At 41.9% G+C, this 13,699-nt stretch overlaps 1 long non-coding RNA gene across 1 annotated transcript; it reads right to left on the bottom strand.

The window, feature by feature from the left end:
* Window positions 1-398: 398 nt before the first annotated feature.
* Window positions 399-7,988, bottom strand: LOC123188243 (uncharacterized). Its single transcript, XR_006494414.1, has 3 exons — window positions 5,567-7,988; window positions 4,760-4,841; window positions 399-745 (listed from the first exon to the last, which is right to left on the bottom strand). It is a non-coding gene; the product is annotated as an uncharacterized lncRNA (long non-coding RNA).
* Between the last annotated feature and the right edge of the window lie 5,711 nt (window positions 7,989-13,699).

The following is a 13,699-nucleotide window of genomic DNA, read 5'->3' as shown; positions in this document are numbered from 1 at the left end:
GGTTCGTGCCATGAACCGGTACTAATGCCTCAAAACCCATTAGTACCGGTTGGTGGCACCAACCGGTACTAAAGGTCTAACCTTTTACTAAAGGTCTAACCTTTAGTCCCGGTTGGTGCCACCAACCGGGACTAATGGGCATCGCACCCTTTAGTCCCGGTTCGTGGCACGAACCGGGACTAAAGGGCCCAGGTGAACCGGGACTAATGCCTTAGCCGCACGAATCGGGATAAATGCTCACGTTAACCGGGACTAATGTGAAAACTGCCCCGTGACCAAAGCCCTGTTTTCTACTAGTGAATGTTGTTATTATTGGTTTCTTCAAGGATAGAAACTTTTACCCAACATATGTCATTTTTTAGGTTAATTGACTAGCCCCTCTTTTTATAATGGTCCAGTCAATTAAGAGAAATGGGGAAAAGAAAATGTATGACACAAGGGCTATCAATTACAGCGTGAATTACATAGCCTGCAACATTTGCATTCCTGGCCCTATCTATGATCCTACAAGGGCTATCTGTATGAGCTGAACAATTATAGCAGAGGACAGCTGAACAATTAGAGCAGAGGACATACTCAAATTCAGAGTTTAGAGCCTGATGAGCAATGTTGTGAGAGCTTGTTGATGATCTGCCTATTTTCCGCGAAATTGAGACGTGTTGGATGGTCCATGTGAGGTTCTCCAAGAAATTGTTTCCTCATTTTTGTGTTCTGGTAGCATGATGGATTTTGATTAGATAAGAACCTGCAGTTTCTTTGGTAAGTTGGGATTAAGAGTTCCATATATATGTGCCAATAGAGTATGTAGGGAAATCATGATGTGCCTTTTTTTGCAGTGTCTGATTTATAATTGTGTGCTTTCATGAAAAGAATGTATATGTCAATCAAGTAACAATCCTGGAAATCTGTAGAAGGTACATCTCACTGCAAGTTAAAATATTCGTTCACATCGCATCTACTGTAAGGATCAGAACCACCTACTAGGGGCTTCATCAGAAGAAACACCTTCCACTTCGTACTAATATAAACAAGATCATTTACTATAAGCAATACTGCTTGAATTTATATCAGTTTTCAACACTATCTATGTCTTCGAGCAATACTGCTTGAATTTATATCGGTTTTCAACACTATCTATGTCTTCGAGCCTTTCTCTAAAAATAAAAATAAACTCCTTGAATGCTTTCTTATCAGTGCCTCCAACCAAGCTTGTTTTGTTTCTAACCTTATAACCTAGCATTTCATATGCCATCTGATGATACATGGTCTTTACAGGAAAAACAACGGCACATGCCCTTCCGGAAAACCAACAGAGGATTTCTGGGCGAACCCTCACTTTTAATGTAAGTTCATTGGACGACTACCATATCTTTATGTAGCATTTGATTGCTTGGATGAAGTTGAATGGGAGATCCCCATTCAACTTTTAGAAGCCATGATTTTGTTTGGTTGGTTTGGCGGACAATATAGGTCTATATCCCATTAAAACTAATATAGCTCCAACCAGGGCAGAACCAAGTGGTAAAAAACTGAGTGAGCCGAGACATTTCTTGACCCGACTGGTTAAGCTTAAATTTCCACATGATATTCATTTCTTAAGTAATAAGGAGTTCCATGCAAAGTTCTACACCGAGCACGAGCCAGGGAAGTTAAGCAGAACATAGTCTGATGATCCATTGACAAGGAAATTTAAGCGAAAACAGCTGCTATGTGAACCGGATGGAGGTACACTAGTAGAAAAAGGGTCTAATGTGAAACTCATTAGTCCCGGTTTATAATTGAACCGGCACTAATGTGACCATTAGTACCGGTTCCAACGGCTAGGCGGGCGGCGCTCATTAGTACCGGTTCGTGGTGAACCTTTAGTACCGGTTCGTGCCACGAACCGGTACTAAAGAGGTGGTGGCCTTTAGTACGGGTTGGTGGCTCCAACCGGTACTAAAGGGAGGGGGGGGGTCTTTAGTATCAGTTGGAGCAACCAGCCGGTACTAAAGGTGGTGGCCTTTAGTACAGGTTGGTGGCTCCAACCGGTACTAAAGACCCCCCTTTTAGTACCGGTTGGAGCCACCAACCGGTACTAAAGGTGGTGTGCTGCCACCCGCAGTGCATAATGTTTAGTCCCACCTCGCTAGTTGAGAGGAGCTCGCACCGGTTTATAAGCCCCGCCGCGGCTACCGTGTCGAGCTCCTCTCTAAGCAGGCCTTTGTGGGCCTATTGCAAGTCTTCTGCCCTATGGGGCCTACTGGCCATACGAGCCTGCATCCTGGCCCAACTAGAGATTGGGTTTCTAGTCGTATGCAGGCCGTGCCGGCCCAATAGACGGGCCGTTTTTGCTTTATTTCAGATATAAAAATAAAAAAAATCCTTACCAACCGGGACTAAAGGTCCTCCAGACCACGGCGCGCCTCGTGCCACGTGGTGGGCCTTTGGTCCCGGTTCGTGTTGAACCGGGACTAAAGGGGGGGACCTTTAGTCCCCACTCTTTAGTGCCGGTTCCAGAATCGATACTAAAGGTCCTTACGAACCGGTACTAAAAGTCGTTTTTCTACTAGTGGTACCAACTAGCACACACGTCGGCACGAAAAATATGATGTTTTTACATGGTTTGATGGTAGTATTTAATAAGGAAAATGTTTCTTTTTTTTGGAGCTTGATAATTTAAAATGGTGGATAGGCTCATTTACACTCAGTGAACAGTAGATTGAAAATGTTAATCACACCCGGTTGCTGAGGAACCTACTCCGGCGCAAACCCGTTCGTCCGTGTGCCGTCCACTGTTGCCATTCACTCGCTACATAAACTGCAGCCCCGACCATAGCCTCACTAATTCTCCTCCGGTCCCTTTCTCCTCTCCGCACCACTCCTACCATGGCTTCCTCGCACTCCAAAGTTCTTTGGTATAGACTATCACCGAAGCAGAAGAAGGAGATGGGCTGCATTACTGTCGGCTGGCAGCTCGGAGGCCAACGACGTGTCGCAATGCAAGACTCGACAGCGGCCGAGGACAAGCCGGCTTCACCCTCCTCACCAGTGCCACCCTTGCTAGTGCATTGTACGATAACCATAGGCGAGACCCGTACCCATTACATGGACATGATGCGGTAGGAGCAATTCCGGGAGGTGCATGCAGGCCGACGTGGCCTATAACCTTCAGCTCCTCTAGGAGCACCAGCAGGCGGAGGAGCAGCTCACCGCCGGCAGGGCGATCGTGCCGAATGATGTCTACTACGCAACCTTCTTCTTGTAGACTAGTGTTGGGCCTCCAAGCGCAGAGTTTTGTAGGACAGTAGCAAATTTTCCTCAAGTGGATGACCTAAGATTTATCAATCCGTGAGAGGTGTAGGATGAAGATGGTCTCTCTCAAACAACCCTGCAACCAAATAACAAAGAGTCTCTGCTTGGCCGAGAAAGAGAGTTGGCCGTAGGAATCTCTTCTGAGCTTGAAGTAGTCGTCATGTGCCTCCACTCCCTCCACAATGCGCAAAAACAATGGTTTCCGCATGGGAAAACGGCAATGAACCCATGGATCTTCCGGGAAAGCAGGTGTGGGAGCAAAGTAGTCATTGTGCAGTAGCTTTGCTCCGGACACCCTATTTCGGTTGATCACTCTTCTCCCTTCGATTGATCCCTTTAAGTTGAGAATATCCTCCACTTGCCGGTCCATTTCCTCTTGCATGCTCATGAGCATGATCATGTCCACTTCTTCGTCCGAATCCGACGAATCGAAGAACTCATCTTGAATCATTTGGTCAAGCTCCATCAGTCCATATTCCTCGTCTGACAAAGCATCGGAATCCATCATTTACCAAACAAAATCACAATAATTTTGGTCAGTTAATGTGTCGAACACATCAAGCGCAAGTCGGAGCCGGAGAGTTGCCGGACGTACCACGGTGGTGTCCGGGCCGGCGATGATGGGAGCGCTCTTCCGGAGCTGGCGGCGGAGAGTCTGGGAACAACTGCGGAGCGAGCGCGGCGGCGAAGTGCGAGACGGACGGCGCGGAGGAGGAAGAAGAGATGAGATAGCAAACGGGTTCGGCTGGTCTTCATGGTGGATTTGGTGCAATTTGGGTGGGGTCGGGCTGTCGGGTCCGACGTGACGGGCGTGCCCGGGCTCCCCCATATCTACCCCATATTTGGGCTAGATATGGGGGATGCCGGTCAGCCCGGGCATTTGAAGGCCGTTTGAGAAGTCCGTATGGGTCAAAAAATCATGATCGGACAGTGACCGGATGATCCGCCTGGACATATGAGACGGATTTGAGAGGTCCAGTCATAGATGCTCTTAACTACCTCCACGACCTTTCCATTGAAGAGTGTAACTTTTTCGTAACTAGTAAATGTGCACGTGCACGTATAGACAAACATATTGTGGCTAAAGTTCAAAAAAAAAACTCTTACATTTTACACATATTCTCTGCACCAAGGAAAACTAATGCATGAACACACTCCATGTTACTGCTTAGATCTTGTGGGTCACTTTTTTTGTATTTTTACTATAATTGTCTGTATCTGCACAATAAGAAGCTCCCCCGTCGTTTTTGTAATATTCTCTTACAAAAACAAAATGCAACTCACATGACATTAAAAAACATAAATCTTCACTTCCCAGGGAAAGAAGTATACGAAGGAGTGCGTCCCACATACCATGTGAGCACCAAAATAGTAAGCAGGAGCATAACATAGCGTCCTCACAGTTGTGCCATTTGTTGCTAAGTTGCAGGCTAATATTGACATAGAAGTTAATTACTGGATTTACCTCAAACTGCTAGTGATCAGTGTGTAGGAGTGCTGATCCAGGAAAATGGATGAATGAAAATATAACTGGACATGCATGACTCCTACATGTAGCAAATCAATCGAATAACATCAGCACTGTGCCAAGACATTCATTCCTTGTATAAATCAACCAATCAATCTGCACTAATAGTATTGAGGCAGTGGTTGCAGACTACCAGGAAAGGATCAATAAAAGTACATTAGAAGAAAACTTTTACCAATTGTCCTTGAATCTGGTTATCAACTGAACAAATATCATTTACTATAAGATGTAAATTTCTTCTATAACTGAGAATCTAGAACCATAAACCAAAGAATGTGCCTTTTATAATAAACAAAAGAAATTCTGAAATTGACACATAATTTTTTGAAACACTGACTATATTGTACATAATTTAGGTAACAGTGACACTTGCGCTTTTGGATTTCGTAGTGGACTTAAGTCTATCATAATAGTGCATATTTTAATCCCCCACATACTCCAAGAATGCTTTGTGTGACTTCTGAATATTACTGATATCAATCAACGTGTTAATACTACCTCTTTTTTATATTATTTAATGTAAATTAATTAGGAATCTTTGTACAGTTCACAAAAAACAGAATCAGAAACAATAATGTGATAATAGGTAAAGACTGAAGTTCGGAACTTTAATGATAGTAACAACCAATATTTTTTGCCATACATTGTATGCATCTAGCTCATAAAATATAATTTAATGTGGGGTATAATGATATGAAGCTGCTTCAGTCTGTATGATACAGTCCGTGTCAAAAAGGATATTACCTGTTCAAAAATAAACATAATGCTTATGTCATAAGCAAGCCTGAACACAGATTCATAATTCTAGGCCAACTCATTTAGTTTTAGAATTTCCATTGGAAAGAGATAACAATTTGGAACATGCTACAAAACTGGTGAAGATAGAAAGCATTCATCCTCTTTTTCCTTGTTGTAAGGAGTAGCTTCCACATATATTTGTAGCAATGTAATACCTGATCCGGAAAAAGTTGTTCACTATTATTGTTGGAGGAAAGAGACGTGTATACAAAGAAAGAGAGGCGGTGCAAATAACCTGCAAATAAGGCCTTAAATAGTAAGTATTCTTGTTTGATAACTTCAATATGTTGGATCATTCCAAACTGCACAAGTAAGTAAGAATAAATGTATGTGCCAAAATAGCAAAAGGTATATGATTTCTCTGTCATGAAATAAAATAAATCCGATTGAATCTAGTTTATATGATTTCTCTGTTCCAATACACGACAGCTGTATTAGAGCAGATCCTCCGAAGGATTTATTTATTGGAACTCAGCAGGATTAGTTTCTTCATTGGATCCCTCTGCATGGTAAAATTCTCTTTATTGGAACGCAGTAGAGATTACACACCTTTACAGAGCAGCAGCGAGATATATTCTCTAACAATAGTTACAGAATCTCTATACCCTTTTTAGATGTATAGAATCATGCAACTGAAATAGTTGTACATCTACAATACCTCCTACTGAATCTTACATAATTCACTGGATTGCTATGCAATTATGTTGAAACAACACATGAGCCCACGAAGTCTGCGTGTAAAGTTTTCTCTAAGAATCAAGCATATATTCTGATTTCCAACCTATATCACTGGAGCTAGTGCCTAGGCAGGCACAACCCACCTTTATTCCAGGCTACGTGACATCATCATACATAAAACACACACTGACCAAATAGCACAAATAAGGCAATTCTAATCAAGGGGGTAGCCTTACCTCTTGATACGGTCCAGTTTAATGCATCTGGTGGTATGAAGTAAAGCCAAGGAAGCCGACATGAACATGAGAAGTAATCCTAAGAAACAGAGACTCTGCATCTTCATTTCTTTAGTATCCCTCTTGATCCTACTTTGTAAGACAAGATTGCTGCACAATTCTTATGTACATGTCATATCTAATTACACATTTTCAGTACAGTAATCGGCAACCTAAGATAATCCGAACACTACAATTCTAGATTGCTGGAAGCCCCACGGTTCATATTTAATCTCTAATGCGCGTGCACCCACTAAACATAAACTTTATGAGGGACAATGAATTCTAATTTCTCAACCAGGAAAACTTAGGCATGTAGTCAAATTCTAATCTTGGTCTAAATATGAACCTCCTCATAAGTATACAGGTCTAAACAAACACACTCTTACATCAGTCCCATTTCCTCCTATATCTATATATGAGAATAAGTTTCAGGCTCCAGTTCACTTGTATTTCCCAAAGGAATTTTCAAATGATTAAGTAAACTCCGGAATAGCAATTTCTTCCTGTCCCAAAAAATGTTTCTAGTACTATGTATCAGAGGAAGATTGGTTAGTAGATGAAATTTCAGATCAAAAAGTTCAGATCCACCACCAAGTACCAAAGGTACAGTATTAGTCATGCAAACCACAGAATACCACCGACTGAATTAAAGGTTCACCTGATTGATTTGTGATAGACCTTCAGTGCCCTCGATGGTGCACGTAGGAGAACTGTAGGAGGTCCTCGACGGCCCAGCCGGAGGGCGGCAGGAATGGTGATGACGCCACCTCCTGAGCTCTAAAGGTAAATTATGGTCGCAAGGTAGCAGTGATTTTTGTAGAATTCAAAGTTCATTCTCAGTGCCCTTTGAAGTTGTTAAACCAAATTAACAACACAATTGCACAATCGAAACACCATGAAGAAAGAGATAATGCCAAGTCAACAATTATTTGTATCTTGCATGGCTTGGCACTACTAGGGAAAAGTCTATACACAGAATCTTACCAGCAGCGCGCTATAAAATTAGGCGCTGCTGCTAAGTAGCAGTAGCGCGGGCTGTGGAAACTCGCTGCTGAAACAAGTTTATCAGTAGCGCGCGCACTTCAAGTGGCGCTACTGCTAAAATTCCCACGACGCCGCCGCAAGGCCAGTTATAGCAGCAGCGCATGAAAATAGACAGCGCTACTGCTACGTAACGTAGCAGCAGCGCATTCAGGCAATAATGCTAAATTAACTACAGATCTCACTAGCCTCATCCACAGATCACACTCACACACACTCACGGTCTCCTCCTCACCCCCCTCGCCGCTGGTCCTCCCCCGTTGCCCCTCCCCCGTCGCCCCTCCCCCGATCTGCACCGCTGTTGCCTCATCCTCCTCGCTGGACTCGGTACCGGCCTCCTCCTCCGTCCTCCCTCCACTCGCCGCTGGCCGCCCCTCCTCGCTCCGCCTTCCTCCTCGATCCGTCCTCCCTTCACTCGCCGCCGGCCGGCCCCTCCTCGCTCCGCCTTCCTCCTCCGTCCTACTATCTTCTCCCTCCTCGAGTCGCCCCTCCTTGTCCCTCCTCCTTGATACATTTTGATTTAGTAGGCTTTCATATGTAACATTTTGATTTAGTTGATTTAGTATGCTAGTGGATTTAGTATGCTAGTTGATTTAGTATGCTAGTTGATTTAGTCGATTTAGTTGATATGATTCAGTTGATTTAGTAGGCTAGTTGATTTAGTTGATTTAGAACATTTTGATTTAGTTTATTTAGTAGGCTAGTTGATTTAGTTGATTTAGTAGGCTAGTTGATTTAGAACATTTTGATTTAGTTGATTTAGTAAAATGGCGCCACCACCAGCACCACTATGTCGATTGTGCAAGTCAAGGTGCGCCAGTAGCCTTGCAACTGGCAAGCTGTTCGGCATCTACTTTCATCCGAGTTTTCGTCATGCGGCAGTAAGAAATTAGATGAAATGTAACAACTATTTTATTTTTAGTGTTGGCATTACTGCATTGTGTCATTTTGATTTTCTTATACAAATCGTCCCATGCAATGTGAGGTTGAAATTCAACAAGCTGACAGGAGACACTGTGACATTTGAAGCTCCTGGGGGGCCGTACACTATGGAGGTCGAGAAAGGACGCAATATGTCGCAGATTGGAGGAGATGGATGGGCCCGTTTCCTCGCTCGCATGCGTCTTACTAGTGGTGAGTTGATCAGATTCTCCTTCAGAGCAGAAAGACCCAAGCTGGTTGTCATTTATATCAACCTGGTGGAAGATGATGAAGATGCCGAAGATGATGAAGATAATGAGGACCCACTCAATGAAGATGATGAGAACCCACTTCATGAAGCCATCATAGCTCAAAGAATGAGGCTGAGCAAGGAGGAGGTGTGCAACCTATGGGACATAATTCCGCCACGTGATGACTTTGTCGGGGTGCCATTCGTGACCCGCCTGACAAGTACCATGGTCGATCGGCATGAAATGGTATGTTATAGTACTGCATGTAGTAATTTGATGATATATACATGCTGTATTGTTATACTTACAAATCTAGTCGATGATATACTTTAGTGTAGAGTCTGATCACATGCTTAGGCTATTTATTAATTGATATGTTTTTCTTATTCAGAGATTGCCAAAGAACCTATCTGTGAGTTGTGGTATCGAGCCTGATGAAGAAGGCTCAGTTGGACTACGCCTTACCGCAAGGGGCTCCGTCACCACATGTACTTACCGCATGGGCACAGATGGTCGCACACACTTGAACTCGGTTGGGTGGAAGAGATTCCTCGTTGGCAAGAATCTTCGTGCTGGACAGGCCATCCTAATTACTATCAGGAACACCCATCGCCCAGGCCTGAGGATGATGATCGTCGTCGATATCATCTAGAACTACATATGTGTATGTGACTATATCATCTAGAACTACATATGATGATCATCGTCGATATCATGTAGAACTACATATGATAATCGTCGTCGATATCATCTAGAACTAAATATGATGATTGTCGTCGATGTCACCTTGTACTGCTTGAGGATGCATGTTGAGTATATATGAAATTGTTATCTAGTACTCCCTCGGTTCCAAATTACTCGTTGTGGTTTGAGTTCAAATTTGAACTAAAACCACGACGAGTAATTACGAATCGAGGGAGTACTACCTAGTACCTATAATGCTTTATGAAATTGATATCTAGTAGTACCTAGTATCTGGAAATTGCAGTTTATCAAAGCCGGAATGGGGAAATGGTGAAAGATATAACAGTAGTGCTGGACCGGGAAATCGCTACAGCTAAGTAATAGCAGCGCGTTCCTGAAAAGCGCTGCTGCTATAGTCAATAGTGGTAGCGCGGGTACTGGCAGCGCTACTACTAAGAGTTAGCTGTAGCGCCTTATTGGTAGTGCGGGTATCCGCGCTGCTGATAGGCTTAAAACCTACGCTGCTGCTAGCCTTTTCCCTAGTAGTGTGGGTCCTTACAAGGCTACTTCCTTTCAGCTCGAGTCCATGGGTGCTAAGTTAACCAATTCATCAAGCAAAACCTGCATTTTCATGTGCTTCCGCAAAATGCAAAGCAAACTTAGTGGTGATCATTAAGGGCAACCCAAAGAGGAAACGATAAAAATTCAAAGTATGCATTGAAAATATAAGGAAGCGAGCCCTTGCTCTACAACCAGGGGGGTACTCAAAGCATTAGCAATATTTTCGTTACAGGAATAAAAAAACTTCAAGATATGAAATCAGTATCAAGTATGCCCTGATCTGTAAAGCTTTTGACATTAGCCTACTTGGTCATACCTTTCATTCATCAACTGTACATAAGCACCACTGCAAAAATTACATAAGAAATAAGGCTGCAAAAGCAAAAACATCTTTCCATCAAGCAATCCTTTCAAGAGAATAGGAGAAGCAAAACAACTGATGCAGTCGGTTCATATGTACATTTTTTAAATTAGTATGAACGCACAACTGAACCTTATTGTGTTACCGCCGTACGATGAATTGTCTTTTTGTAGCTACAGCCCAGAAACCATCTGCAAGATTCAGGTTACAAACAAACATAAATTTTGATGCATTTAAAAAACCTTAGACCAAAGACTGCCCACTCACAACTTTGGCTCTACTAGTAAGCGTGCACGTGCAACGCACGTAAGTTTAGAATTTTCTTCAATATTTTGATTATCTGAATCAAATTTTTGTTCATAATATTTATCATAATAACATGTTATGATTTAACAGTAATTGGTCTACAATGAAATTATATAATAATCCAAACTCTAATTTCGGCGAACAACCTTTGCTAGCTAAATGTGTCCATGCCATCCAATCCCCATCTTGCAACTGTGACCCCGATGGTTTGAATTTTTGAACATGGTTGTATCTTTCCTGCCGCACACAACACTCTACTTCCCGTCGATGGTTTGAATTTTTTAACATGGTTGTATCTTTGCTGCCGCATGCAACGCTCTACCTCCCGCATCACGCCAAATCTTGTTTTTGGGCATCACCAACGCCTTACCTCCCGTGCCATGCCAAATTTTCTTTTCAGGCATCACCAACGCTCTACGCCCTGCGTCAATGCCAAATTTTCTTTTTGGGATTATCACCGTGGGATTTTGTCCACCTAAATATAATCAAACACCATGGAGGCAAGCTCAAATTGTTGTTAGCTTAGGTCATCTCAACAACACCTAGAACAACAACCAGTCAACCAACCAAGCTAGAACAAAGAGGGCATACCAAAGCATCTACTTTTTATCAACATGGGATAGAATGTTCAAAACAATGCCATCATAATCAACATGTGCAAAACATAGCAAAAAATAAGGAGATTCCATTCTTTTATGCGAGGCAATGAGCAACTTCAGCAGCCAGTGTCCTATCACCTAGCATGAAGACTGGGAACTTTGTCGTTCCAAGATATCCTTCAATATTTCACAAAACTTCAGGAAATCACAAGTACAAATACTTCGACAGCATGAAAATGAAAAAAATGAAATATTTGAACAAAAGAAAGTCACTGTATAGCAGATCTCAACCCAACTTACATGGCATCTTGTTAACCTAAATATTTCATAATCCGAAGAAGAAATTAAGGTGCGTGACGAAACATCAGCAATATAAACTCGCATCGATTTTTTCTCTGAGAAAATAGATTTCTGGACACCGGAGATCAAGATTCCATCCCATGATTTCATAACAATCAACATGTACATGGCTCTCTGATTATATTGTAGCCACTACCATGGATGTAGTTCTCCTCATATGGCTCGAAAGAAACATGATGCCCTGGGTTTCTGAACCTTGACCCACGCCACCCATCTATTTGTGACAATTTATGCCCAAATTTATATCTGAAATGTATGCCTAGATCTTTAACACACGAGCAATAGAAAAACTAAAAACATAAATCGCCTAACCTTCTTTTTCATATGACTCATGATACAACAAGAAATATGATTTTACGATGTTTCGTCATGCTTACATGAACCAGAGCTACCAGGCACCAATATTCCACCATTTGACAATAACTGTAACAATGAAGAAAGGCTACCAGACCACATCTTTTACTACATAATGGAACACTAATGTGCAAACAAAGGCCAATATTGCTCCAATGAAGCATTCATATCATCAAGTAAGAACGGTTGCATGTTTATCACCTTCTCCAAACCAATGAAATTGATGTTGTAACACATTGTGCATGCTAAGAAAGAAATTGATGAGGACAATATTACATTTCTTCTTACAACAGCATACATGCACCATATAAGAGGTCTAAATCTTGATGATAGGTTCATGCATAAAGGAAGCGAATTTGAAAAACATATCAGAATCTTACGAAATGATCTTAACTCCATGCAAAGTTGCTTAGTAGGAAAAATAGCAGTGAAGGATCAAGGTGGACAACAAATAACATTAATATAATACTCCTTCAAGGTAAATAATAAAAAATGAAATCATAGTGGGTACAAGTATTTTGAATAGTGAAGAGAAGTACGATATACGTGCAATGCACATTTCCAAAATTCATATATATGAATATATGTAAATATAAGTTTTGCTAATGTCATAGTTTGCCATGCTTCACTAACATCTTATCATGTCAAATCATTGGTGGACATCCCCTTTGTGCTGCAATTTTTAATTTTGTTTAACTTCCTATCTCCACTTACATCATGGATAACATACAACAAAATTTAAATGAAATTCAATAAACTTCTATCAGATGATATGACTGTGAAGATCAGTGCAGGTTATGTCATTGAGCATCATCTACTTACCCTTCAAAGTGTGACCGTAATCCAAACTACAATACATGAATTACCATATAGCTACCTTATGGGGCATATATGCCATATCCTCATATCTTCTTGTTTGGCAGAGTTGACCACTTGCATAGTCTTGAATGGAGAAGATTGAACATGCTCTCGTACAACTGGGCAATGGTGTGGAACTCCATAAGCGATGGCGACGGTGCCGGATACAGTTGTCCGTCCGGCATGATGGAGAAGCTTCAAGAACTAATTTTTTTATTCCTCGCCCAGGATCTGTAATGAACATGTTAGTACACAAATTAATTTACCAACATAGTGCACAAAACAGACAATCGAATTCTAAATGTGGCCTCACATGCTAATAATTCTACATACATGTATGTTGTTCAATCCATCTATGCTATACAATCCTATTGTACACACAGGGAGTGAAGCGTGTATGGAATTAAACAAGCTAGTTGTAGACATGCTAATAGCATCAGTTTTGTGTTAACCACATAGTACTGCACTGCCATGTACAAAATCAGGAGAGGAAGGTACTTTCTCTACTTGCACGGGAGAATCTTGAGACAGACTCTACGCTACCTGGACGGAGAATCTTGTGGCGGAGATTGGGAGGAGGTAGCAGAGGTGTTCTCGACAGCGGCGTGCAGTGGGCGGGGAACAAAATCAAGCAAGATATTCAGCGTGTCTTCCTCACGGACAGTCTCAAGGTACTTCTTCTGAAACCACAGAAAATGGATTAAGTAACTACGTGCTACAAGTTAAAAAAAAAGAATCTGATATGTAGTCGAAATTTATCTGTTCACCACAGAAAATGAGGAGCTTCACTTCTTCCTCGAGTTCTCTTATATGCGCGTGATAGTAGA

Source organism: Triticum aestivum, chromosome 1A, assembly GCF_018294505.1.
Source record: "Triticum aestivum cultivar Chinese Spring chromosome 1A, IWGSC CS RefSeq v2.1, whole genome shotgun sequence".
NCBI lineage: Eukaryota > Viridiplantae > Streptophyta > Magnoliopsida > Poales > Poaceae > Triticum > Triticum aestivum.
The sequence above is the reverse complement of the archived record's forward strand: the minus strand, read 5'-3'. Positions and strand labels throughout refer to the sequence as shown.